Below are 25,815 nucleotides of genomic sequence, written 5' to 3' on the forward strand. Positions count from 1 at the left end.
CCTACTTGGAGAGTACCGGTGCTGATATTTGTCTTCTACAAGAGACGCACCTAATCTCAAAAGGTTGCCATTGACTCAGGTCCTGCATGTTCCCCACACATTTCTTCTCATCTAGGCCCTCCAAGACAGCAGGGCTAGCGATCTTAGTCTCCTGGACATTCAAAGGGAAGGTGATACACAAGGTGGCAGAAATTAAGGCTGCTTCCCTACCAGTTCGCAATCGGGGGATGCACTCTAGTCATGGGGTACATATATGCACCCAATGAAGGACAGGAGAGGTTGTTGCACAAGGCTCTGACCGAAGCTACTGCTATGAATGAGCATAACCTTTTGCTAGAGGGGACCTTAATTTGGTATTCGATAACACCCTAGATAGGTCGGCCCAACGCACAGGTCAGGTTTGTGCTCTGTCCCATGCTGGGTTGACTTGGTTTGTCGACTTAGGCCTAGTAGATCTCTGGGGATGCTATCAGCCGCAGCTCCGAGAATACTCCTACTACTCTACTCCCACACTGAATCTGGATCAGGCAGAGAACATAGAAAAGGAGATGCGAATTGAAGAAGTCTTTGCAGCCATTTCTAGACTTAAGCCAGCTAAATCTCCCGGCCCAGATGGCTACACTGCAGCCTTTTACAAACAATTTTGCCCTACACTTGCACCCCTACTGACCAGGCTTTTTAATTCCTTTGCGTCCTCAAGGGCGATTCTCCAATCGATGCTGGAGGCTGCAATTGTGGTCATCCCTAAGCCAGGGAAAGATAAGACTACAGGCCTATTTCCCTTCTGAATATCGATCTGAAACTCTACACTGGATCCTAGTGGCTCGGCTAGCTCCTTATATGCCCGGGCTAATAGACCCCAACCAGGCGGGTTTTATCCCCCAGCTACACCAGGTGGACCCCAAACACAGTGCTGACTATTAGAGAGGGTGTGGGAAAAAGGGAACGTTGGTCCATCTCCTATGGAACTGCGAGCACCTACAACAATACTGGTCTAAAATCCTAGATGAAATTGGCAAACACCTTGACATGGAACTCCCCAGGTCCCCAGCTTATGTCCTCTTGGGCATCCCGAACCTCCTCACATATCCCCTAAAGTCTAGAAGAGGGCGACAGATAGCAATAGCATTGGGTACAGCCACACAAAATATATTATCCCATTAGAGGCCCCACAGATTCCCACACACACAGGCTAGCTTCAGCGGCTGTGGCACACACTAGGGATGAAAAAGATCTCACTCAAGCTGTCAGGGAAAGGCTCGACATTTAGTGAGCTCTGGCAGCCATTCCTGACTCTCCTAACCCAAGAATTTCGGGAACTAACATGTCCCAGATACCTCCGCCTGCTACCACTTACCTTACTGGGCACGACCACCCAGCCGGATCCGCCATAGCAGCAACACCTCACATCACTACACAATACCCAACACACAGTGGACAGGGAAGCGGGTCATACTGGAGAGGGGGGGGGGCGGGCGTATTTCTGTTAATTGTATGTTCAAACTTTTTTAAAATGCCTGCGCTGAATGTTCATCCCTGGGTTCTGCATAACCCACATGTTGAGCGTTTTTAAATACCACATAAGCCATGCAGGCAGTTGATTCAATAAAAATATTTAAACCTAAATTGCAACCCTGCTTTAAGGAATCGTAATTTACCACCAGCTTCAAGTTGGTGGTAAATTGCAAATCATTAGAAAAATGCAAAATGTTGCATTTTTCTAAGTGCCATGTGGCGCACATACATGCCCCTAGGGCATGTATGTGCGCTACATGTGCACACATGCATATTTCAGGGGTGCCTCAGGGTGTCCATTTGGCACCCTTTGGCACCTATGCACTCTTGAAATGGCATGCGCAATATGCTAGTACCTATTGGGTACTCGCAAAATGTGCATGCAATTCCCATTCAGTATTATGGGCCTCTAGTCCCATAGAAATGAATAGGAAGCCATTCCTTATTTGAGACTCGCAATTTGCGAGTTGCAAATAAGAAATGCGTCGGAATCGCAATTTGATTTGTGAAACCTACATACATTGCAGTTTGCGAGTCCATTATAGTGAATCGGTGAAGTTTGCTGTTAAGGACTCGCAAAATACAATGTTGATACATCTGGCCCCAAGAGAAGAACATTGAGGTGTATATCAGTTTGAAGGTGTTTATATCGCTATCCAGTCAGTCATTCTGTGCACAGGGCCTGCTCTCTGGGGTAGTTGTAGACTTATGAAATGGCATGATCCACACCTGTTCCGTCAATGAGTCCTTCTCATTACCTCATCTTACCTGTCGCTTACCCATTGGTGGCATAGACATTACACGCTACCTCATAAAGCTTCTGCTCCTGAGAGGATACGCATTTAACCATTCAGCTGACTTTGAGACAGTGTGGATGATGACGGAGAAGCTATGCTTCATGGGATATAACATTGAGCAAGAGCAGAAACTGGCCCAGGACATTACAGTGCTTGTGGAATCCTATACGATCCCAGATGGACGAGTGTTCAAAGTGGAAGGTGAACGTTTTCTGAAAACTTAGTTCCATCCTGGCATCAATAATGTGGAAGGAGTTGGTGTGGCAGGATTGCTCTTCAACACCATTCAAGTTGCTTGTATCGATACCAGATCCGAGTTTTATAAACACATTGTGCTGTTTGGTGGATCCACCAAGTACCCAAGTCTACCCTCTTGTTTGAAATGGGAAATCAAACAGCTCTACCTGGAACAGGCCCTGAAAGACAATACGAGGAAACTTTCAAAATTCAATATCCGAATTGAGGATCCACCACACTGGAAGCACATGGTGTTCTAGTACATATCCTAGAGTCTCGTCTATTCATGAAATTAGAGAGGCTTTCCCATCACTAGGATTAAAGATAACATTGTTATTCACTGCTCATCCCACTGCTTACAGAGTGAGATGTGTGTACCTCAAAGAAATGTGCCACTCTTGAGTCGTCCCATCAGAAGAAACTGCCCTACTGAAACACAAACTATGATGACTCCCTGTGCAAGGCATGAAGCAGTGTTATCTTGACAACAACAGTGTTGTAAGTATTCAGGGTGGAGCATACTAATACAATTGAAAAGTGTAAAAGAAACGAATATATTGGTATTGAAATCGGCAAACTGAGATTTCAAAAAGGAAAATGAATAGTTTAAGAAAATAAAATGTTAAATATATAAATGTGAGAAAAAATGTAAAAATGAAAAGTGTTTTTGTCAAAACATCTTAGACAATGTATATGCTTTACCCAACGAGTCATTTAGATATTGCCTCTCATTTGTTTAGAAAATAGATTTTATTGCATTTACTGGATTTTTTTAAAATAAATAAGGAAAAAAGGACATAAATTTGGACCTACAATGTTTAATGTGCAGTATATTTATAGAATTAGATGTATTAAAGATCAGCCATTGTCTACGTTCCATAGCATAAGTGCAGTCAAGCTCCATTATAAAATTTCAGCTTGCTAGCAATAATTAATTTCACATAATAATTCCTAGGCAATATTATGTAATTTTGTTAGGACTGTTACTAAAGTATTTTACTCAAAGTGTGCCCAACATGAAAAGATTTAATGATCATCTACTTAAAGTATCATCATTCGCACTCATGAAACAAATGAGACTCTTCTGTTAATGTGGCTTAGGTTAAGCCACCACATCTTCCTCCATTGGAAAAAGAAATTGCCCCAACTTTAGGGCACCATTACATTTGGATTGGGTGTTGGGCATCAAGGGATGCATATACAGACAGCTCAAACCAAACCTAAATAAATACACTGTATTTAGAAAAAGTTACACTCTGGTGTTCTGGGTATCCCTGTCATGTTTGAAAACAACTCCTGCAGTTCACATTTGGGTTTATTGTTCCAACTGTGGGGATTGTGGAAGTAATATTGCATATTCATCATACAGGAGTCACACAAGAATGCACTTTAATTTTCAAGACACTAAAGTGTAAAACAAGATGCAAAATATGTGTGCTACTTTGAAAACATTGTACACAGGGGCAGCTGATATGTAATGGTGTTAGAGGTGTGGTTCGCGGGCATGAAGAAAAAAATAAGTGAACACTTACCTGTCTGCTGTTTGCCGCTGCCTCCTCCTCTACCTCTTCGCCTGCTTCCACTGCAGGAAACAGGAAGCACCTGGCTCCCAGCTTCCTGATAGCCAATCACAATGCTGCAATGCAGCGATGTGATTGGTCTGGGTGCCGTGGATCGGTGCTCAGCCAGAGAAGGGGTGGCTGGCCATGTTTTCCATGCAGGCTGTAATGCAGCTTGCAGGGAGAACATGCAAAGTGTGCATGACGGTTTGACCGGTATGAGACGGCCGGCCGGCCAAAGCCTCCTGTGCACTGGGATTGGGCAAACCACTCCTCCCCTACTCTGTGGGCAGAGCAGCCCCGCCCCTATCCAGCTGCGGAAGAGGAAAAATAAAATGATAATAACAATGAGCTATCATCTTTTTATTTTTTCCTCTTTGACCTGCTCAGTGAGACGATGTTCCTCCTCCTTAGCGGAGGAGCCGGCACTGATTGCACAATAGCCATGAATTAGAATCACGAGTGCTGCAAAACATTCTTTCAACATTACTTGACATATTTTAAATAGCCAAGAGTCACTTCCATCTTTTAGTTAAAATCAACTCTTGCAATCCTTGTTTTTACGAGAAAGTTCAAGATATTCTACTTTCGGCTGGAAATATAGCAGCATGTATTGACAAATCAAAAAAAAACATAGCACAATAACGTACACAAAGCAACCTAACACCACAATTAAAACATAACATGACACATCAAAAACAAACAGTAAAAACAGTAAAAACGGAATGCAACATACAAAGAAACAAAATCACATTGCAATAACGCACCACAAAAAGGCAAAAGCGCAAAAAGCAACAGAACATATCACCAGCACACAAAAAAGCCACACATAAAATGTGCACGAACGTTCTTGTCACACATTGCCACTTCCAGAATTCTGATATCCGGATATGGTAGTTAACCCCTTGCATGCTTGTGACAGAACCGTTCCGTCACAAGCCTCGGGTGAGCTGTGCTAGTGACGGAACGGTCACGGCCCGCTCGGCGCGCCTGCGCGGCGCTGATTTTGCGCCTGCGCGGCGCGTTCCATTGAGCGGGCGTATTCGTGACGGAACCGTTCCGTCACAAGCACAGCTCACCCGCGAGCCATGACGGAGCGGTTCCGTCACAAGCACGGGACCGCCGCGCGACCGCCCCACCCCTTAGCACTGCGGCGGAATAGCCGCCGCAGCGAAGGGGTTAAAGGTGTTTCGGGCAACAACTACATTGTAGTGAAAGTCACAAATGTTTTGTGGCTCGGCCCTGTGTCTTAAATTAGCACTCCCAGTGCTGTGCTCGATTTTGTGATACGACCCTTTATGTGTTCAAAGTCGCCGACTCCATGTTTTGTTTTTAAAGCGTCTTTCTGTAATGCAGTTTAATCATCATTGCTTTTGCCTTACATGATGTACCCATTCTCACTACTAGGCAAACGTGATCTTACTAGTAGCTGTCAGTATCAATTAATAAAAAAATTCTACGCTCTGAACATGCAGGACTTCGTTTCTGCCACGAAGTGATAGAAGCTATCACTAAGTATGCGTATACACAGCAACGACGGTGACGTGTGTTCACCAGTGCTTACTGGTGTTGATAAGAGATGAAAGACCCAGAGACAAGTGTTACGATCAAAATGGCGGCCCCGAAGAGCGTGTGCTTGTCATCACCCGAACTGAACTTTGTTTGATTTGACTTGCCTGTCATACAGTCGCCTTGCCTGTCCTGCGGAATGTGTTGTGCCTATCACTCGTCTGCTGTTGTCATTGTCGGCTTAAACTTCTTGATTAGCTGGCTTTTCAAGTAGCCAGGCAGGCTTGCAGTTGACGTAGTGCTACTGCAGCCAGGCATTATAGAATGTGCGTGTTTTCCTGGCGATCCTATCCATGCCTCTCGAGTCTGGTTACACAGATCAAATGTAAACAGTATTGTGAAACACTCGATAAAGCTTTTGCCAGACCCGGCAGAGAAATGCTTACTGTCTCGTTCTAAAACAGAAGCATATGGCCATAAAGTTAGAATGAAACAATGTGTGCTCATCTGTACATTCCCCATATGTAGAGAGGAATTTAATTAGCCAGTAGAAGATGAATGCGGGGCCATCATTTCTTCCCCTTCCAATTACCTCTCGCTGCACAGTTAGACCCAACTTTGTCGCCAATTTTACCCATTACTCCTCTGTGGTTGCGTGGCTCTTTGGAATCACAACAATGTTACGTGAAAACATGTCTTCTCGTGAAATAATTCTGATTTTCTGTCTTTTTTCACGTTTTGATTTCTAGTAGTACAAATACTCTTTCAGTGCAGTTTGTTTATATGATGGAGCTGACCTTGCATTCTCCATTGAGTAAGTGTGCCAAGTTGTTTTCATGTAATGCTGCTGAGAAACAGAAAAGACATCTTGAAAGTAGCTTTCCACAAAGTGAAGCGCCCCTCAGTTTTAGCGAGAGTGGTGGTCTGACCCGCTTCCATTGTCAGTAACATGAGGTAAAATCACCATGTGGGCCGTGTGAGATATTACAGCCCCACCCACGGTGGAGCTGCTCGAATGTCTTTTATGTCTCCACATCTAAGGTTTACCACGTTGCTTTCATGTGTCTGGTGCCTTGGCTCCCTATCCCCCTAACACCCACGTTCTTTTGAGGTCTAGTGCTTTGTGGTTCCCGCCAAGAACTTAAACAAGAAGGGCTCATGTCATGAGTATCAGCGATACAGCTTAAGTCAGAATTTTCTTTAGTTCTTTATAATTCATAAGGGTGCCTTTCAGCTTTGAGGAAAAGTGAAAGTATTTTTTTGATCAGCATCATCTGTACAGTAAGTGGGTTATCCCGGTTCTTCAGCTTGTTGAAAGAATCCAGCAAATATGAATTTATTGTAGATTAAAGACACACACATTGTTGGATAGGTGTCATGCTACAGCCGGAGCCTATCGAAAACCACCTTGTTAGCACAAAAGGAAAATTTAAATCCAACATATTTACAGGAAGGACACCACAGACATCCCATTAGCTGGGCCTCACAGACTTCTTGAGGACTATTTCACAACACCCAGAATGTGGACAGCAATGTGGGGAGGAAATAAGAGGATCGCGGTAGCTAGTGCGAAATGCTGGCCATCCTGTGTCCTCTCCGGGTCCACTGATCAGAGGGACATGCCATGATTCTTTGGCCAGGGGCCATGGATCAATCCATTGTTTTGTGCTAAATATGGAGTAAGTCTCTTCCCTAAACAAATAGAGCAAGGGTGGACCTACACTATAACTCACCTTCTGGCTTTGGTAGCCATAGCAGTGATGGCCGAGCACGCAACACCTCCTTTTGGCCTTGCTGTATTGCACAGTATGGGCTCCAATAGACTCCAGTGTCTACCATGACATCTAAGATGGACCAGGGGATGTGAGAGCCCCAAAGAATCTGTCCGCTGGTGGCTTGGCTCAGCTTTGTCCTGTCCGTCTGTCTCATAGTGCCTATTGCCAGGTTATGGCTGTACAGGTGTGAGCATTTTCCTTTCTCTGCCATTTTCTTTCAATGCATGGTCCAAAGCCAAATTGTCCACATACCAAGGCTTTCTCACTTCTAAATAGAGCTCTATTTCCAGAACATTCTCTCGTCGGTTCCACAAAGTCAGAGCCACAGCGGTGCTCATTCCATCATACACCTGCAAGCAGTTGTCAACCGCACCAAACACAAACCATATACAGTTCTTACGCCACCACCGTACCTATTCACCACTCTTCTGCAGCTGCACACTGTGACTGGCCTTCAGACACCCTGGCACATCTTGAGGGAAAACTGTCACTCAAAGTAGACAATGTAACCTGAAAACATGTTTAGTGGTTTTACTAATATGATTCCAGTTTAGGAAAGAGATGTGAGTGCTTGACTTGCAGAAATGAAAGGCAGCTCGGGCTATCAGGATTCGATCTTGCTCAAGGGTGCAAATTGAAACTCCAGACACCCTCAGTGGTTTCTACATCATTTGCAATTTCTCATGTAACTTGTATTTTAGATTTTCTCATGATCCTCAGTTGACCTGTTTGAACCCCACGGTCGGAATGTGATGTAAGGGGCTAGGAATTTTCCATTGTATTTCACAACAGAACAGTGCGGCATTATCTGCCTCATACATCGCATTGTCAGTGGAATGTAAACACGCCAAGAAGCAGAAATACGAGCTGAGGTACAGGCTCAAATTATAGGTATGTGGCAAATCTATACATGAAATGAGAAAGCGCTTTGTGGACGATTTATTTCTCTTTTACACCTTTTGTGAGAACTATACCTTTATCGTCCAGGGCCTGATTTTTAGCCCCGTTTCTTATAAATTATCACATCGGAGGACAATATCCTTTATTATTGCATCGTAAAAACAAAAAAACATAGACCCATGTTTTCCTCATGCGTTGCATAGGACAAGCTTTACGATGCTATGCAGAAATATATACAGCACAGTAAGTGCGTTTCAAATGTAGAGACAGCAGGATGGTAAATGGATTACTGTTGCTTGGCCTGTGTGAAATGTTTTTTATGCTGGTGAAAACCTTTATTGCCCGAATTCTGTGTTAAGCTAAATGTGCGGAATGTTTGCTATTTTGCTGACACAAAATTATGTATGCTTTTTTTCACTTGGAGTAATTGTTCAAGTAAATGTTGGACTTTATCCTTGAACTAGTCTTTTTTTTTTTCATTCTGGTATTTCGCATGATTTTCTGTGTGATATATATACTTGCAGAGAAAAGTTGCTCAAGATGGCAGTGGAATTTGTTTCATGTAATTTTGTATGAAGGATATATATTTAGAAAAAAATAATATTGTGCTCACCTATATTTATATTCAACCACTTTAGCCTTCAAATGTATGCTTACTTTATGGTCAGCAGGTTATGCAACAAAATACTAGCTTACAGTGTGCTCAATTTTCTGCTCCATTTAATCGACATAAAGAGAACATGGAAACTGGAGGCAGGATTGTAGGGTAGTGTAGTTGGGTTTGCAGTGAACAGGAGTACATAGGGTAGTATTTAGAAGGGCTGAGTAGTCAACATCCTGAGGTTGACTTGTAAGGTAGGAAATAACAACAGGAAGCATCTCAGTTATCGGATATTGACAGTCATGGGTGTAGCCAGCATTGTGGAAATGGGGCTCAAGTGCTGTTCACTGCTCCTGTGTGGCAATAATTATGGGGCAAATGTTGTGACTAACAACGTAATTAAAAGCACATTAGACTGCTCAAAACTTGGTAGAATTTAAAGATAAAATAACACCGTATTGTGCTTTGTCTTTATACACACCCAGAAGCCGCCCCAGCAGACCATCAGATTCTCCTTCGCTGATCGACGGGCACCCAAGTTTGACCTCATAGAGCTTCCGAGTGCCCCAGTAGGCCCTCGCAGACCCTAAGCCATCTTCTAGACACCCTCACTCTAACTTAAAACACATTTTTTAGTCAAAACATGGGATAGCCTATGTTTAAATGATTGGTGCACTTTTGGGGTGATGGGGCTGGCGGTGCCGACTTAACACCTGCAGCAAATTTTGTTGTTGGAGCCAGTTAATAGCCATGCCATATAGGCCCAGAGGCTCACTGAGCAATGGAGGTTATTGAACCATGCCATAATGGAATGGATACGAATTGGATTAACTCAGTTGTACCCGACTGCCAAGGAAGTTGGGGAAATCTAGCGCACAATGATGGAAGTGAATGCCCAGCTAAGTGAGCTTGGAGAGCTTGCTGCTCTGTATTTCCAACACAGTTTAGGGCCAAACATGGAGAATTTCACAGGAGGGATGAGGGTACAAGTAATTTGGAAATGCACCTCTGGAAATGAAAATATATTCATAGGGACTCCTATGGCTATCACAAGGTAGAGCAGCTAGAGATGTGGTGCTACTGATGGTTCAATTGTTGGGGCTGAATGACCAAAAGTCTGCTTGCTATGTGGTTACCAAATAAAGAGACGGGCGCTGGAAGCAGGAATCACAAGAACAGGATTTATTACTCATGAGGAGAGCCTGTCATTTCCGACACGAAACAAGGTGTCATCGGGAGGTGCTCTAACAAGTTTTCTGAGACATCGCCTTTTATACCTTACAAGACACTCCTTATTACAATAATGACATTGTGAAACAAGGAAAAGACATTCCCGTAATCCTCGTGTCAATCCTACCCCACATATATCCACAATAGAGACCCTTGAACTGCCGATAAGAGGAGGGGGCAATCACGCAGCTGAGTGTTCCGCTTGATTATTAGGATGTGTGCGCCTGATCGTATCCCAAGGGGTGGGGAAGCCAGGATCAATAGTGGGTCCTTTGAAGAGGAGTGACAATAAGGGGCAGTAAACAGTATCTTCTGGCTTAGGCGATGACCTCGGACATGTGTGGACAGTCAATCGCGGAGGGAGGGTTTACCAACAGAGGTGTTATTCATGAAAGGAAGGGAGGTGTTGGTCAGGCGCGGCCGTGACTCCCAAGGACAGAGTTTTGCAGAAGAAGAAGGTTTATGACTTGCCCATGTGAGGGAGGAGGGGGAAGCCAGGGTGCGCACAGGGATAGAGTCGCACAGAGAGAGAGGTCTTATGACCCGTACATGAGAGAACGGGGGCTGTCAGATCCAGCTAGGGGGGGGTTATGTCAGCTGAGGCGAAGGATGCCTCTTCAAGAGGAAATGGGAGGGTTTTGCGTGGGTCAAGCAGGAGGGTTGCCTTTCAGGGTAGGGTCGCGCAGAGGGAGAGGGTTTCATGGTCTATGCATGTGAGAGAGGGGGGGGTTCAAATAGCGTAGAAGGGAAGCCGGTGATTCCAATGAACGGGCAAAAAGGCCATGGTGCCTAAAATGGCTGTCATGTACATATGGGCATGGGCTTTTACTGGCGGAGTGATGCGGTCAATATTTTACGGTATTCATGGTGCTTACAGGGAGGGGAGTGGGAAAAGGCAAATGAACGCCGCTTATGTACATCAATTTTCCTAATTTTCCACAGTCGCCGCTTTTTACATAACAGAGTTCAATTTCCTAATTGATGGGGGTACATATAAACAGGTGCGGTCGAAGAATTGGCATTTGTCAATACTAACATATGGCATATAATCATGGACAGTTGATGTGATTGGCAGAATGCAGCACATAGGAAATTGCATTTGTTGAGTTCCTAACATTCAAACGCACTACATAGCATAAATGCTTCTGACTTTCTCAGAAAATGTGACCAATGAACATTTTGACCAAGTAGTTGAGAGAGGAATTCAGTCCAATAAGATCTCTTCGTCACAGTGTCCTTTTAGCAGTGAGCCATCACTGGTAGGCTCTCGACCGTGTCCTTTAGTTGGCGCTGTTGAGCACCGGCGGTGGAGCTATAGGTCCAGCTCGGATCTATCCTTACGCGTTGCAGGGTGCGGTCAGTCCTCTGCTGTTAGACCACAGTCCTGTTCCCTAACCAATCCTTTTAGTGGTGCCTTATGCTCGGCACCTATTATCCGTGGCAACACCCTATTCCCACCTGAATGCTGTTCTTCCTTTTGGCAAAAAGTCATGTGGAAAAGAGGGTGTGTCGTTCAAATAGTCGATAGGAGAGAGGGCAGAGTGGGGTCAGATTTCCTGGGACACACCAAAGGGACCAAGGGAGCAAAGGATAACGGGCAGGCAGGCCCATCAATCGGGCCCAAAAAGGGGGACGGAGACTTCAGGCACACGTGGGTTAGCAGACGGAGGGCTTCAGGGCAGCCCGTCAAGTTTCATTTTCCACGTCTGAAATTGCTGTCTCGTCCCGCATCTTGTTGCTCTGCAGCTCCACCTTTGGTCGAGGTCACATGTGTCTCAAGATCTGCAGCCAGGCTGTACGTCACGTCCGACCCTTCTCCTCCGGTGATCGTAAATCTTTGATTAGGTACAAAACAAGCTTTAGAGAACTGGCAGCAGAAGACATTTATGCATGTGAATTCTTCCCTCAATCCTACGCACTTGGGAGATACGCTCATCGGTCACAGTCAGAAGTCTATTACCAAGCAGTGCATATGTCGGCATTCCTACTGAGTTCATGCCACGTTTATTCATAGTCTATTCATGTCACATATGGAGAAAAATCATACTCTTATCAACTGTGCATTTCATCAAACTCAACATTTCGGAACCTCCAGGGAGACTCGTCTTTCTAACCTGAGCCTTAACAGTCTGACATTTCCCTTCAGAGCTGGTTAACCCTTTCAAACAGAGCGGGGGGGTGCTATCATCGATAGTCAGGGTAAAACAAGTTTTTCTCGAGGGACGACAGTTACTCATGGTCATCATGTATATATCGGGGACAGCAGCTGGGGTCAATCAAGTGGGGCGGGGACGCTTCGGGCATTCGCGTTTGGGTGCAAAGGGGTGGGGCAATCTGGGCATTGGCGGGTCAATCTAGACGTTGGCGCTTGTCTCTGATGAACAAAAAAATAGGGTGCCATGGACATATAGTTCCCCTATAAAAGGCCAGATTGGGGGACCTTAGTCGTCTTGCCTGTCCTTTCTTTCTTAGCCAATTCGAGTTCATTCATTTTGCAGAAAGGAGAGGTAGTAATATGGCAAGATACAATCATTTTAGTTTCGTCAATTTCGCTGAACACCTTCGCGTTCAATAAGTATCCAATCAGACTGGTGCCGGCGAGGCACAATTTTACCATAAAAAGGAAGATGGAACACGAGGACTCTCATAGAGAGTGAGAGTCGTCCGCAATCTAAACGAGCCATTCGGTACACGTATGACATGTAGACAGATAGAGAGAGAGAGAAAGAGACGTGTACAGTAATGAGTCATTTAGTGCGCTCACAACACAGAACAGCAGGGGTCAGGTAACACAGAGACGCGAGCAAAGGGGAAACATAAACCCATACAGTACATGCACACAAACTCAGACGAAGGAAGACAGCACATGTATTACATATACAAGAGATTCACGACAAAACATAGAACAGTTATTGGCCAAAAAGATCTTTTTCTGCATGCTGCGCATCTTTAATATCCTATTTACCTACGTGCTTAGCTCTTTTTACCTTATCCCCCTTTTTCCTCTCGCTTGCTATTTTTGCGAGCGTTCTCAATTGCCAATACTTACACCTCGGTCAGCCGGTCAGAAATTAACCTGGTCGGGCTATTGCCCACGGTTGGATCTTAAACCACTTTTGAGTTTCTTCTTTTGGTGAGAAGTTCTCCAGGCTGAGGCAACGGAGGGTATTGATCGGGAGAACAGTCGGACAGCTTGGCTATATCTATAAGAGTGCGAGAAGGAGGTGGTACATTTTGAACATCAACAACATTCCTACCTTCCCAGACGGGTGGTACCTGGTTAACCCTTACCCCGGGACTTTTCCTTGTCCCTTCCCTATCTAGTTAAACGTCATAGTTGCATTATCTAACGTGCTAGTTCGAGTCAAATTCCGTCATACAGTACTAACCCGTCAAGTTTCTATGTCAGTCCATCCTCCCAGTCGCTACGTTCTAAGGAGGAACAGTCATATCTAAGTCTGCGTCTTTAAAAATCCGCTAGCATAAGTACTATGCTCAAATCCCCTCCTTCCCCTTTCGTCGGTCGTTCGATCATCACTCCTCCATACTTCAGCCGATGTTCCGGCGCAACCTGCAGAAGGGAGGAGAAAGAAGGGGGTGGGGGGCAGCATTCAAAACACATCAACGCGCATAAATCCGAAAATGTTTTTACCTACCACATACTCGACCTATCTCCACGGGGCGCATTCTCTACCATCTCGGCGTTTAAGCCCAGAGGGACCAGCAGTGTTAGATAGATAATCATCGATGGTCTGCGTATCTACATGAATCACTTGATCGTGACCTTTTAGGTCGTGTGCAAGGGTGGTGGTCAGGTGGCATTTCTGTGGTATCGCTTAAGGGCGTCTAAAACACTTTTCCGGCTGCCTGTGACACATAATGTAGCCGCTAAATATCGGGCCTTTTTACCCTTCAACCTTAATAAAGTTGCTCATTTTTCGCTTATATTGGAGACAGTAGTAACACATTCAAAAGCTCATTAATGCAACCACTACAATTATACTTTCCTTTTCAAAATACCTTTAATTAATAATGTTGGCGCACAAATACGGGCCTACAACCCAGTGGGCCGGCCACGGAGCAGACTGGAACCGTGCATAAGAGGAACGAAGTCGGTGATCATTTATTTCACAAAGTGCAGCAGTGCAATAAAATCGTATCGAACTTTCCTACAGGGCGAGTATGATGCATGTCAAGAATTCAAGCTTTCAATAATATTACCTCATTGTCTACCTATTTACTCAAAGCCTAACGTTTATCAATTCATTGTCCAAATGCTCAATCAGTGCTTATTTCATACCAATTCATTGCTTCCAACATAATTAGTACCCACCCTAAATCAGTTCATTGTCTCAACACATAATCAATATCCATCTTATATCGCTTTCTTTTCCAAGCACATAATCACTATCCATCTTATCGACTTTCATTGTCCAAAAAATGCATACATATCTCGGAGCATCAATGTTTGAGCAATCCGGGTGAACAAGGAGTTTGAAAGTTTCATTTTTGTATCGGCGCCATTTTGGGCGAGGTCAGGCAGGTCCCAGTATAGTCAGAATGCCTCCACTGACTCGTGGTCGGATCAGAACCTCTTTTGGCAGTTCAAAAAGTTTTTCGCAATGGGGTAACAGACTAGCAATATGGACCATCAGTCAAAAGTGGGGAGGGAGGCAACAATCTTTCCTACCGGGTCATTCTGGTGTTCCACCGGAACTGAACAAATCTGTATCCTTGCAGGATTTTAGTCATTTCCAAACTGAGGCTGGCGCCGGCAGGAGTGCACCGGCGTCTCGTGGCTCCATCGGAGGACAGGGCGAGGGGCGCCTCGTGGAGAGGTCGGCCCCCCCAGCTCTTTTAGAATGTTCAAGGTTGAGGAGTACAGGGCGTGTGCCCGTCCCGGGCAAGGAAACCCGCTTTTTGATATGGACCCTTTCTTCAAGTAGGAGCGCTGGGGTGTCGCTGGAAGCCTCCACCTGGAGGGAGGTGGGGGAGGCTCGTTCGCGCCGCCTCCCCCTTCCAGCGCCCCCGCGCCGTTCTTCGGCTCCAGCGCTTTGGTACAGCCGTGCCAGGCAATGAAGATGGGGGGGGGGGTCGGTGGCTGAGGCAAGACATCCCCCCCTTATCATGTGGCGGGACTACCTGCAACTCAGGGGTTGCCGTGTGGCGGGACTACCTGTCACTCTCAGGCGTTGCCATGTGGCGGGGCTACCTGCAACTATCCCGGGCCGTTCAGGACATAATTGAAAAGAAAGGAGTGTTGTTGCAGCCGTTATAGCTGAAAGAAGCGCTGCCGGCCTCGCCTTGGCTTCGGACTTTGATGTTGGCCGGATCGGGCAAGCGAAAGGGGGGGGGGGTCGGTGGCTGAGGCAAGACATCCCCCCCCCGGGGCCCGCAGGGCAGAAGGAAGGAAGGGAATGGGGAGACATCACGACCTCCGGGCCGTCCGCCCCACAGTCTCCCCCTCCGACGGCGGCCAGCCAGGCCCTGCTCTGCACGCGCCGAGGCCTCGCCTTCCGGATGGGCGTAACCGCGGGCCTGTTGCACGCCGGGAGCTTCCGGAATGGGGGTAGGTGTCTATGGATTTGTATCTATTTCATGTTACCGTTATTTGGGCGTGGTGGGCAATGAGGCAGACATGTTTGGGGCAGGAATAGGCAACGGAACCTAGCTACCTCGTGGCTGCCTTGGTGTCAAGCTTGTCTTCCCTCGCCATTTTTATGTTTCTTATTGCGGGTTATTTCTAACGTTTCTTATTTTATTTTTAGCGAAGTTGATAACTCATCAGTGGCCTACTGATTTCGCTCGACTCTTTTTCTTGTATTTTTATGCCATAACCTATTATAAGCTATAGCGACTAGTCCACACTTAATGAACATGTCCTTATTAGGTGTGCCCTCCAGTGGAGCTGGATGGTTCATCTCTAATAAGCGGTCCGGGCTAAACAGGCTACCAATCAGTGGGGAGAAGATAGGCATGACGGATTACAACGGGGACAAAAGTCTGCACTACCTATCTTATCACGGCGGGCAAAGACTAGACAGAATATTTCTATTCTCCGTTGTTTGCAGGCGGTGAATACCTCAAAAGAACCAATACCGAACACTTAATGTACGGTCAATCAAACAATCAGTGGGGAGAATAAGTAGGTACGACGTGTTAAAGGTTTGCGTTACCTACCTTTTCGCTACCTACAAAGAGAGACCTTGTTCTTCCCTGTTTGTAGACAGAGAATCTCCAGACAATAATCCACGAACAACAGTTCGGGAAACAGTGGGGGAGGAAGATAGGCACGACGGATTACAACGGGGACAAAAGTCTGCGTTACCTATCCTTCACTGCTTGCAAAGGGAGAGCCTGTTGTTTCTCCGTTTGCAGACGGTGAATCTCCAGAGGTACCAACAAAAGAGTAATACTAGTATTATCCAAATCAAACAATCATTTCACAATTTGTCGCATTTACGCGACCTTACCCGGACCGGACCGTGTGGGCAGTTCTTCGCCTTCCTCCTTCCAGCGCCCGATCGTTCTCTTACTCCATGATTTTACCGCAGCAGTCCTGTGGGATCCCAGTCAGGACAATGGGTCACTCGAGAGAGGTCCGTTCGGAATCGGTGAAGTTCATTCAATCAGCAGCCGGACGAGGGTCCTCTCAAGGCAGGTATACTCCGATCGTTTAGATGTTCACCCCATCGTCTGGACCTCTCTTACCGGACCTTATGTCGCTGATGGGCCCCGCGTTGGGACGCCAATTGTGGAAAAGTCATCCCATATGACAACCGATGCCCAGGCTGCTGGCGCTGTGCGCCTCTTAGTTCCCATTCTGAATAGTTACCAAATAAAGAAACGGGCGCTGGAAGCAGGAATCACAAGAACAGGATTTATTACTCATGAGGTGAGCCTGTCATTTCCGACACGAAACAAGGTGTCATCGGGAGGTGCTCTAACAAGTGTTCTGAGACATCGCCTTTTATACCTTACAAGACACTCCTTATTACAATAATGACATTGTGAAACAAGGAAAAGACATTCCCGTAATCCTCGTGTCAATCCTACCCCACATATATCCACAATAGAGACCCTTGAACTGCCGCTAAGAGGAGGGGGCAATCACGCAGCTGAGTGTTCCGCTTGATTATTAGGATGTGTGCGCCTGATCGTATCCCAAGGGGTGGGGAAGCCAGGATCAATAGTGGGTCCTTTGAAGAGGAGTGACTCCATACAATAAGGGGCAGTAAACAGTATCTTCTGGCTTAGGCGATGACCTCGGACATGTGTGGACAGTCAATCGCGGAGGGAGGGTTTACCAACAGAGGGGTTATTCATGAAAGGAAGGGAGGTGTTGGTCAGGCGCGGCCGTGACTCCCAAGGACAGAGTTTTGCAGAAGAAGAAGGTTTATGACTTCCCCATGTGAGGGAGGAGGGGGAAGCCAGGGTGCGCACAGGGACAGAGTCGCACAGAGAGAGAGGTCTTATGACCCGTACATGAGAGAACGGGGGCTGTCAGATACAGCTGGGGGGGGGTTATGTCAGCTGAGGCGAAGGATGCCTCTTCAAGAGGAAATGGGGGGGTTTTGCGAGGGTCAAGCAGGAGGGTTGCCTTTCAGGGTAGGGTCGCGCAGAGGGAGAGGGTTTCATGGTCTATGCATGTGAGAGAGGGGGGGGGTTCAAATAGCGTAGAAGGGAAGCCGGTGATTCCAATGAACGGGCAAAAAGGCTATGGTGCCTAAAATGGCTGTCATGTACATATGGGCATGGGCTTTTACTGGCGGAGTGATGCGGTCAATATTTTACGGTATTCATGGTGCTTACAGGGAGGGGAGTGGGAAAAGGCAAATGAACGCCGCTTATGTACATCAATTTTCCTAATTTTCCACAACAGTGTGCTCAATTTTCTGCTCCATTTAATCGACATAAAGAGAACATGGAAACTGGAGGCAGGATTGTAGGGTAGTGTAGTTGGGTTTGCAGTGAACAGGAGTACATAGGGTAGTATTTAGAAGGGCTGAGTAGTCAACATCCTGAGGTTGACTTATAAGGTAGGAAATAACAACAGGAAGCATCTCAGTTATCGGATATTGACAGTCATGGGTGTAGCCAGCATTGTGGAAATGGGGCTCAAGTGCTGTTCACTGCTCCTGTGTGGCAATAATTATGGGGCAAATGTTGTGACTAACAACGTAATTAAAAGCACATTAGACTGCTCAAAACTTGGTAGAATTTAAAGATAAAATAACACCGTATTGTGCTTTGTCTTTATACACACCCAGAAGCCGCCCCAGCAGACCATCAGATTCTCCTTCGCTGATCGACGGAAATGAAAATATATTCATAGGGACTCCTATGGCTATCACAAGGTAGAGCAGCTAGAGATGTGGTGCTACTGATGGTTCAATTGTTGGGGCTGAATGACCAAAAGTCTGCTTGCTATGTGGGGGCAGAAAGCATCTGGAGACATGAAAGAGCTGAACAATAAGGTCACACAGAGACACATATGGGTAGATCTTTTAAATGCAGGAGTTAAATGGGAAGACATGGACGCCTTTGGGACCTGTCATTTGCTACAAAGCTGCTTAAGGTAACTCATTTTGTTAACTAGCTGCAACAGATAATCTATTTTGTGATAATTGTACTACTTATTGTTTGTAGCTCCGCTTGCTTTTATCTACATCTTGTATGCATTTCATTTATTTTATTATGTGTTGTTTTGGTTAAATGGTCCTTGGAGCTTCGTTTGCCAGCTTTTGTTATGCTGTATAAATTTAATAAACAAACAGCCAATAAACAAACATAGACTACAAACCAACTATCTTTATTTTGAGTAAATCTATCGCATTATAACTAAGGAACAGTAAAGCTGAAGAGGAGGTGCTGTAAGTTTCCAAGATACCGACGAAATAAGAACAGGGAAATAATGGAGAGGGAGAGATCACCCCTCCAAAGGTCAACCCTGAACAAACTTGGGATGGTTGGTAGGTCCTGGAACCTAGGTACTAAAGGTGAGGCCAATTTCCTGGGATAAAAGCAATAAAGGTATTACCCGGCTTTAGGAGGTCACATAGACTCTCACCATTTAGAGGAAAACAGTGAACTGTACATAGTGCCAGAGATAGGTAACAGGGCAGGTAATGAACCTGAAGAAAAAAATACACCCTCCCCGACCCCCCTAATCCAGAAGCATAGAGATCTCCCAACTGGAGCCACTAACAGCAGTAAAATAGGGGTGAAGAAGAACGACAAAACACAGAACGCTCATGTTGGTCAGTGTGGTAAAGCTATGTATCTGCAAAAAGGATGGGAAGTAACTTCAGTCGATTCTCTAAAGGGAGGTGGTTCAGATTAACGTTGGGGTGTCAGTCATTTAAGATGAGCATACACACAATAGTAATTTAATTTTAGCCCCAATTTCAAATTCCTTCACATTTACAATCTTCAATTGTACATTTAGCTTCTTCTTTATTAATCTGTTAATATTATTTAATTTAAGTAGTCGCGGACCCCCTCTGGAGGCTTCATGGCCCCAGGGGTTCTCGGACCACAGGTTGGGTGGGAACTACTGCAGTACACCATTTCCACCTTTGACTGTTCACCGAGGCTTCAGGAGCTGATAAGAAGAATGGAAAAAACCTCTCTGTCTTTATTAAGATCTTAATTATCTTTCACTGTTAAGATGAGGAAATCTGCACTCTCTAGCATGACTCAAAGCCCTTACTATACTAACTAATCATTTAATAATAATCACGCGTGTACAAGTGGCAAACTATAAACAGTGCCAATAAGTTTAATTCCTACACCACTCTGTAACTTTAGGAATGTCTTCTGAATTAGCATCAGCTCAACATGACTAAAAAACAGTAGCCCCTCTCGACCCATGAGCCGCATATAAGGAGGTATACACCTCACATGATGCACAATCCATTTGACAACCAGGGCGTAGGAGGAAAACACCCAGGACCAAAGTTTCTGCTATAAATGATTAGTAATTTCGGGAGCTCCCGACCCCCAAGTCAAACGAACGGCGAGCGGGAGAAGCGTAACGCCAACAAGCGCGACAAAAACATAAGGAGAGGTGCATAAACATAAGGGGCACCCGCCAGAAGCATCTATAACCGACTACGTCCACTGGGAAGGCAGACCGAAGCGAGAAGAAATCAGCAAGGCGAAAGGAAGAGGGGAGCGCAAGATGGCGGCAAGCTCCTAGAGGGGGAACCAGACGCGGATCGCAAGCCACCAAGTAAGAGCGCTCCAGGGCGGACGCCAGATACGCCGTATGCAGACCACCCACGCCGGCGCTCCCCCCCATATGGGAGGTATTAAAAGTCTGCCTAACCGACCCCAACACTAGGCGCAAGGGGAAAGAAGGAGACAAAACGAAAGCAACACAGAACCACCCATCTTAGGTAGGAGCGAAGCCAGCGGCGGCAATCTTGAATAGGCAAACAAGGCGGCCCCTATAGAACCGAACCACCGCCGCTTTGCCGAAGCACGCCAAGGCACGAAGCCGGTCAGCAGACGTTATAGGGGTGGCGGAACGACGCAAGCTACGGGCCGAGGCCGGACTGAAGACCCAATCCTTGCCTAACCAAGATCAACACCGTACCTAACGGGAACGGCAGGCGAAGGGGGCAGCCATCTTGAGTAAGGCGCGGAAAGTAAACAAGCAGCCAGCTCAGGGGGGCGAAACGACACGGCACCGACGCCGCCTGCCCCCGCCCCTGAGCACTACCAAGCTACAAGCGGCAGTCAAACTAGGCAAGCGACGGGTCGAGGCGGGAGACGCAAGCCACCCGGAAGCAGAAACCAAAGAACGGAGGCAACAACGAGGCAAGGAAGCCCCCTAAGCAAACATACATGCCCCGCTGACCAAAACAAGCGTGCTGACCCAATCCCTGCCGAACCGAAGAGGATCAGGAGCACACGCCATCCACCGGCAAACCAGAGGCGCAGGGGGCGGCCATCTTAAGTAGGTCACAGAGAGTAAACAAACACCACCTTTTGGAGTGAAGCACCCAGCGGGAACAGCGTACAACGCAACGCCACCCCTACGCCTGAAAGCGGCCAACTCGGGACAAGGGTAGGAGGCAGGCAAGCGGGCAGTAATCTAGGGAAACAAACATGGGGAACACGAAGCAAGGCTCAACAACAAGCCGCCAAAACAAACGAGCGCCAACGAAACTGCGCCACCAGCGTAGTACTCCTCACCCCAGTAACAATTAAAGAGTGGAAAGAAGTTTAAGACCGGGGGGGACACAAGAGGGGAATGACATAAAGAGGGAGATACCGCAGGAGGCTGGCGGAATCCAGGACCAAGACCAAAGTGGTCAAGTGGCCACCCAGATTCAGGGACAGCAACCTAACATCAGCAACCACCCCTAGCAACAAAGAAGACAAAGGACTAAAAAAAGAACCCACAAAACTTCAACTAACAGAAGGGAGACTCCAAACACATCAGGTCAGAAGGGGCTTCGACGCAATGGCGGGAAGAGATGGCAAACAGATCACAAATGACCAAAAAAAGAGCAAAAACGACATAACTGCCTCACCCGCAAAGGAGCGAGGCGACCAAGGCAACAAAACTACCACACTGGACACACTACTGAGGAAGATAACAGAAGGGAACGATTTAGCAAAGGCCACAAAAAAGGCAGTGGATAATATCCAGATGGAACTGATAGCAATCAGAGCTGAGCAAAGCAGAGCTAACGGCAGAATAGACGAGGCGGAGAAAAGGATAAGCCAGCTTGAAGACCGCGCTAATGTAACGCACAAGGACCTGGGCTTAGTAATAAAGAGGACAACAGCGCTACAGAGATCCATGGCAGAGCAAGAAGACAGGAGCCGCAAAGGGAATATAAGACTCCTGGGGTGCCCGAAGACGAGGAAGAGTCCCCGGGGGCCTGCGCCCTGATGCTGGAAAACATAATCCCCAAACTGACCGGTCTCAATTTTGACAAACCGCTCGAAATCGTCAAAGCCTACCGCATACCAGCAAAGAAACTAGCGAACAGCAACACTCCCAGACCAATAATATGCAAACCACTAAGAGACAATCACACAGACGCAATCTTCGCCGTGGCCAGAAAGGGCAAGCCAATGTTGATCAATTTAAAGAATGTAACAATCACCCAAGACTTCTCCAGGCTAACAGTGGAGGTGAGGAAAGGCTTCCTAGCCCAGCGAGAGATCCTGCGCAAAAACAACATCACTTTCACCTTCGCAGGGCCTTCTAAAATGAGGATCACGGACAGGCATGGGAGCAAAACTTTCGATGATCCCAATGAGCTTCACAGATACCTACAAGGCCCGGCTCCGGAAGACATGGAGCATCAAAGCCCAGGAGCAAAGAGAAGGGCCTCCTCAGATGGAGTCGAAGAAGAGGACATATGATGAAGGCAGAGAGCCCACATCTATCACCGCCTGCTCCTCTTGAACTAGAACTCAAACGAACATACCTACCTCAAACAAGCACACACAAAGCAACCGCAGCTACCTCAACAACCATATCCTTTTTCCTTGAATGGGTTTTGCACTTTCTCTCCCTATACTCTGGGCGGGAAACCAGCTCAGCGAAAGAGACTACGCAAGGACTTGGGGGGGGTGAGGACCCTTGCTGTCGCACACCCGATTTTCTACAGGCGGGGGGAGGGGGGAGGGGGGAGGGGGGGGAGGACAGGGGGGGCGGACGGGACAGGTGGACATGATGGCAGACGAGACAGCAGGCATTTGTGTAACGATAATTTCCTTTTTCTTCCCTTGCTATATCCTTTCCTTACCTATCACCCCATTCCACAACCTCCAGCCCCTGGGGGGGGACCACATGGCATACCACGGAACAGAGACTTGCATGCCAGAGCCAGATCATAAAGAAGATAGAAACACCAGCGACAACACAAGACCTCCATGATAGACCCAACAAGGGCTAGCCTAACCACGAACCTGAAGGTGGTGTCCATGAACGTTAAAGGCCTGAACCATCCAATTAAACGTAGGAAAATTTTAGAGCACCTGGCCAAACTAAAGGGAGACATATACACGCTGCAGGAGACCAAACTCTAAGAGGAAGAAGCAAAGCTACTCAAAGCAAGATGGATAGGGGACGTCTTATGCTCGCCAGCGAAGGGGAAGAAACGAGGAGTAATAACCATCCTGAGCAAAAGGGCCAACCTAACCATACAAACGACAAACGCGGACGAAGGCGGCCGCTTGCTGATAACAAGCGTCCAGAAAGGCAACGATCGAATACACGTAGCCAACATCTATGGACCAAATTCTGAAGACAAACAGTTCTGGCAAATAGTAGACAGCAAGCTAAGTGACATACCGCAGGAAGACCTCCTGATCGTAGCAGGTGACATGAACAAGACGATGGATCAGGCCACGGATAGGCACCCAATCAGACCAAGCCATAACTCCCAGAGCAACAACACCCTGAAAGACCTATGCATCAAACACCACCTAGCAGACCCATGGAGGCTACAGCACCCAACGCCGCGTGAATACACTTTCTACTCACACCCGCACAATTCCTACAGCAGGATCGATTATATACTGATGTCCAACAACCACACGCACCTAATAGAAGACACGGAGATAGCCCCAATAACCATCTCTGACCACGCGCACATATCGCTTGCTCTAAGCGGTAAACACAACGAAAACCCGACGAGAAGATGGAGACTGAATGATGACATCCTACAGAACAAAGGGAACGTGAAAGAGATAGAGGAAGCACTAAGGGACTACCTTGAACACAACGACAACGGGGAAGTGGGGAAGAGTACCATTTGGGACGCCCTCAAAGCGACACTAAGAGGCAAAATGATCAACATCAAATCGAGAATGAACAGAAGCAGGAACAAAAAAATCTCAGAGATAGAAGAGGAAATAGCAGCACTGGAAAGAGGTCACTGCGCAAACATAGCAGACAAGAACACACTCACCACGCTCACAAAAAAGAAATACGAACTGAACAAGATTCTGAGCGAACGAGCAGGCTCTTGGCTGACAAAATTCAAATCTGTAAACTTGTGCAGAGCCAACAAAGCAGGGAAACTGCTGGCATCCTACCTGAAAGCGAAGCAAAGGTAACACACAATAGCAGCAATAACAGACAAAACAAACAAATCGCAAACAACAAACAAAGGAATACTAGAAGTCTTCAGACAGTTCTACCAAGAACTGTATGCCGAAGATAAGAACCTGAGCAGAGATGGAGGATGTGCTCTCCTAAAAGACATCAACCTGCCAGAACTCAAAGAGGAGGAGAGAGCACCCCTCGAAGCAGACATAACGGAAGAAGAAATCGAAGCGGCAATCAGCCAGCTAAAACGGAACAAAGCGCCAGGACCAGACGGATACACCTCCATGTTCTACAAAACCTTCAGCCACCACATAAAAAGATTACTGTCTGAAACCTACTCCGCCTGCATACACAACGGCAAGATGACAGACTCCATGAGAGAAGCCAACATCACAATAATCCCCAAAGAGGGAAAAGACCCTCAGTACCCGCAGAACTACAGACCTATCTCGCTAATAAATGTTGATTGCAAAATCTACGCGAAGATACTGGCCAATAGACTAAACAAAGTCCTGCCAGATATCATCCACAACTCACAAGTAGGGTACATCAAAAACAGACTATCGCAAGACAACACAAGGCTACTATGCCACCTAATCAACCATACAACACAGACCAGCGAACAGGCAGTCATGATAGTGCTGGACGCTGAGAAGGCTTTTGACAGAGTCTCATGGCCATTCCTTAGGAACTGCATGGCAAAATTCGGTCTAGGGGAGAAATACAAAGCAATGGTGATGGCCCTATACAACAAACCCAAAGCAAAAATAGTGGTGAACGGAAGCACATCTGATACGCTCACACTAGGAAGAGGCACCAGGCAAGGATGCCCACTCTCACCAGGCCTCTTCCTGCTGGCACTAGAACCCCTACTAGCAAAAATTAGAGACAATGAGAGGATAACGGGCGTTAAGGTCAAAGAGAAGACAGTTAAACTGGCGGCATACGCAGACGACATCCTCATCACAACCACAAACCCATCAACGTCAATAACAGCGCTGATGGATACAATAGGAGAGTACGCAGAAGCATCAGGGTACAAACTCAACAAAGACAAATCGGAGTGCAAACCAATGAACGTCCACACTACAAGAGAAGTACTCGGGGACTCAGGCCTAGCCTGGCAGACAAAACCACTCAAATACCTGGGGCTACAATTTGGGAGAGACCTAGCATCCACGCTACAACATAACGAGGACTCACTGCTGAAAAAAATAAAAGAAAGACTAGAACTATGGTCGCCAAAATATCTCAGCTGGTGGGGAAGGATAGAGACGATAAAAATTATGATAACACCGGCAATAAACTACACGCTAAGCATGCTACCACTCCCAATGACAGAAAGCTTCCACAAGAAACTGGACAACATAATCAACAACTTCCTATGGAGAAACAAAAGACCCAGAATCAGCCTACTCAAACTGAGACTAACCAAAGAGCTCGGTGGCCTCAACCTGGCAAACTTTAAAACATACCAATCAGCTTGCCTGGCAAGACAAGGGATGGCCTGGATTGAGGACACACAAACGTACAAACCAGTCTGGCTAGAGTTGGAAAAAGACCTCATGGGAGGCCTCGACCCGATGGCTCTGCTAACAGCAAACAGGCACCC

The sequence above is a fragment of the Lissotriton vulgaris genome, chromosome 10 (genome assembly GCF_964263255.1).
Source record: "Lissotriton vulgaris chromosome 10, aLisVul1.2, whole genome shotgun sequence".
Classification (NCBI taxonomy): domain Eukaryota; kingdom Metazoa; phylum Chordata; class Amphibia; order Caudata; family Salamandridae; genus Lissotriton; species Lissotriton vulgaris.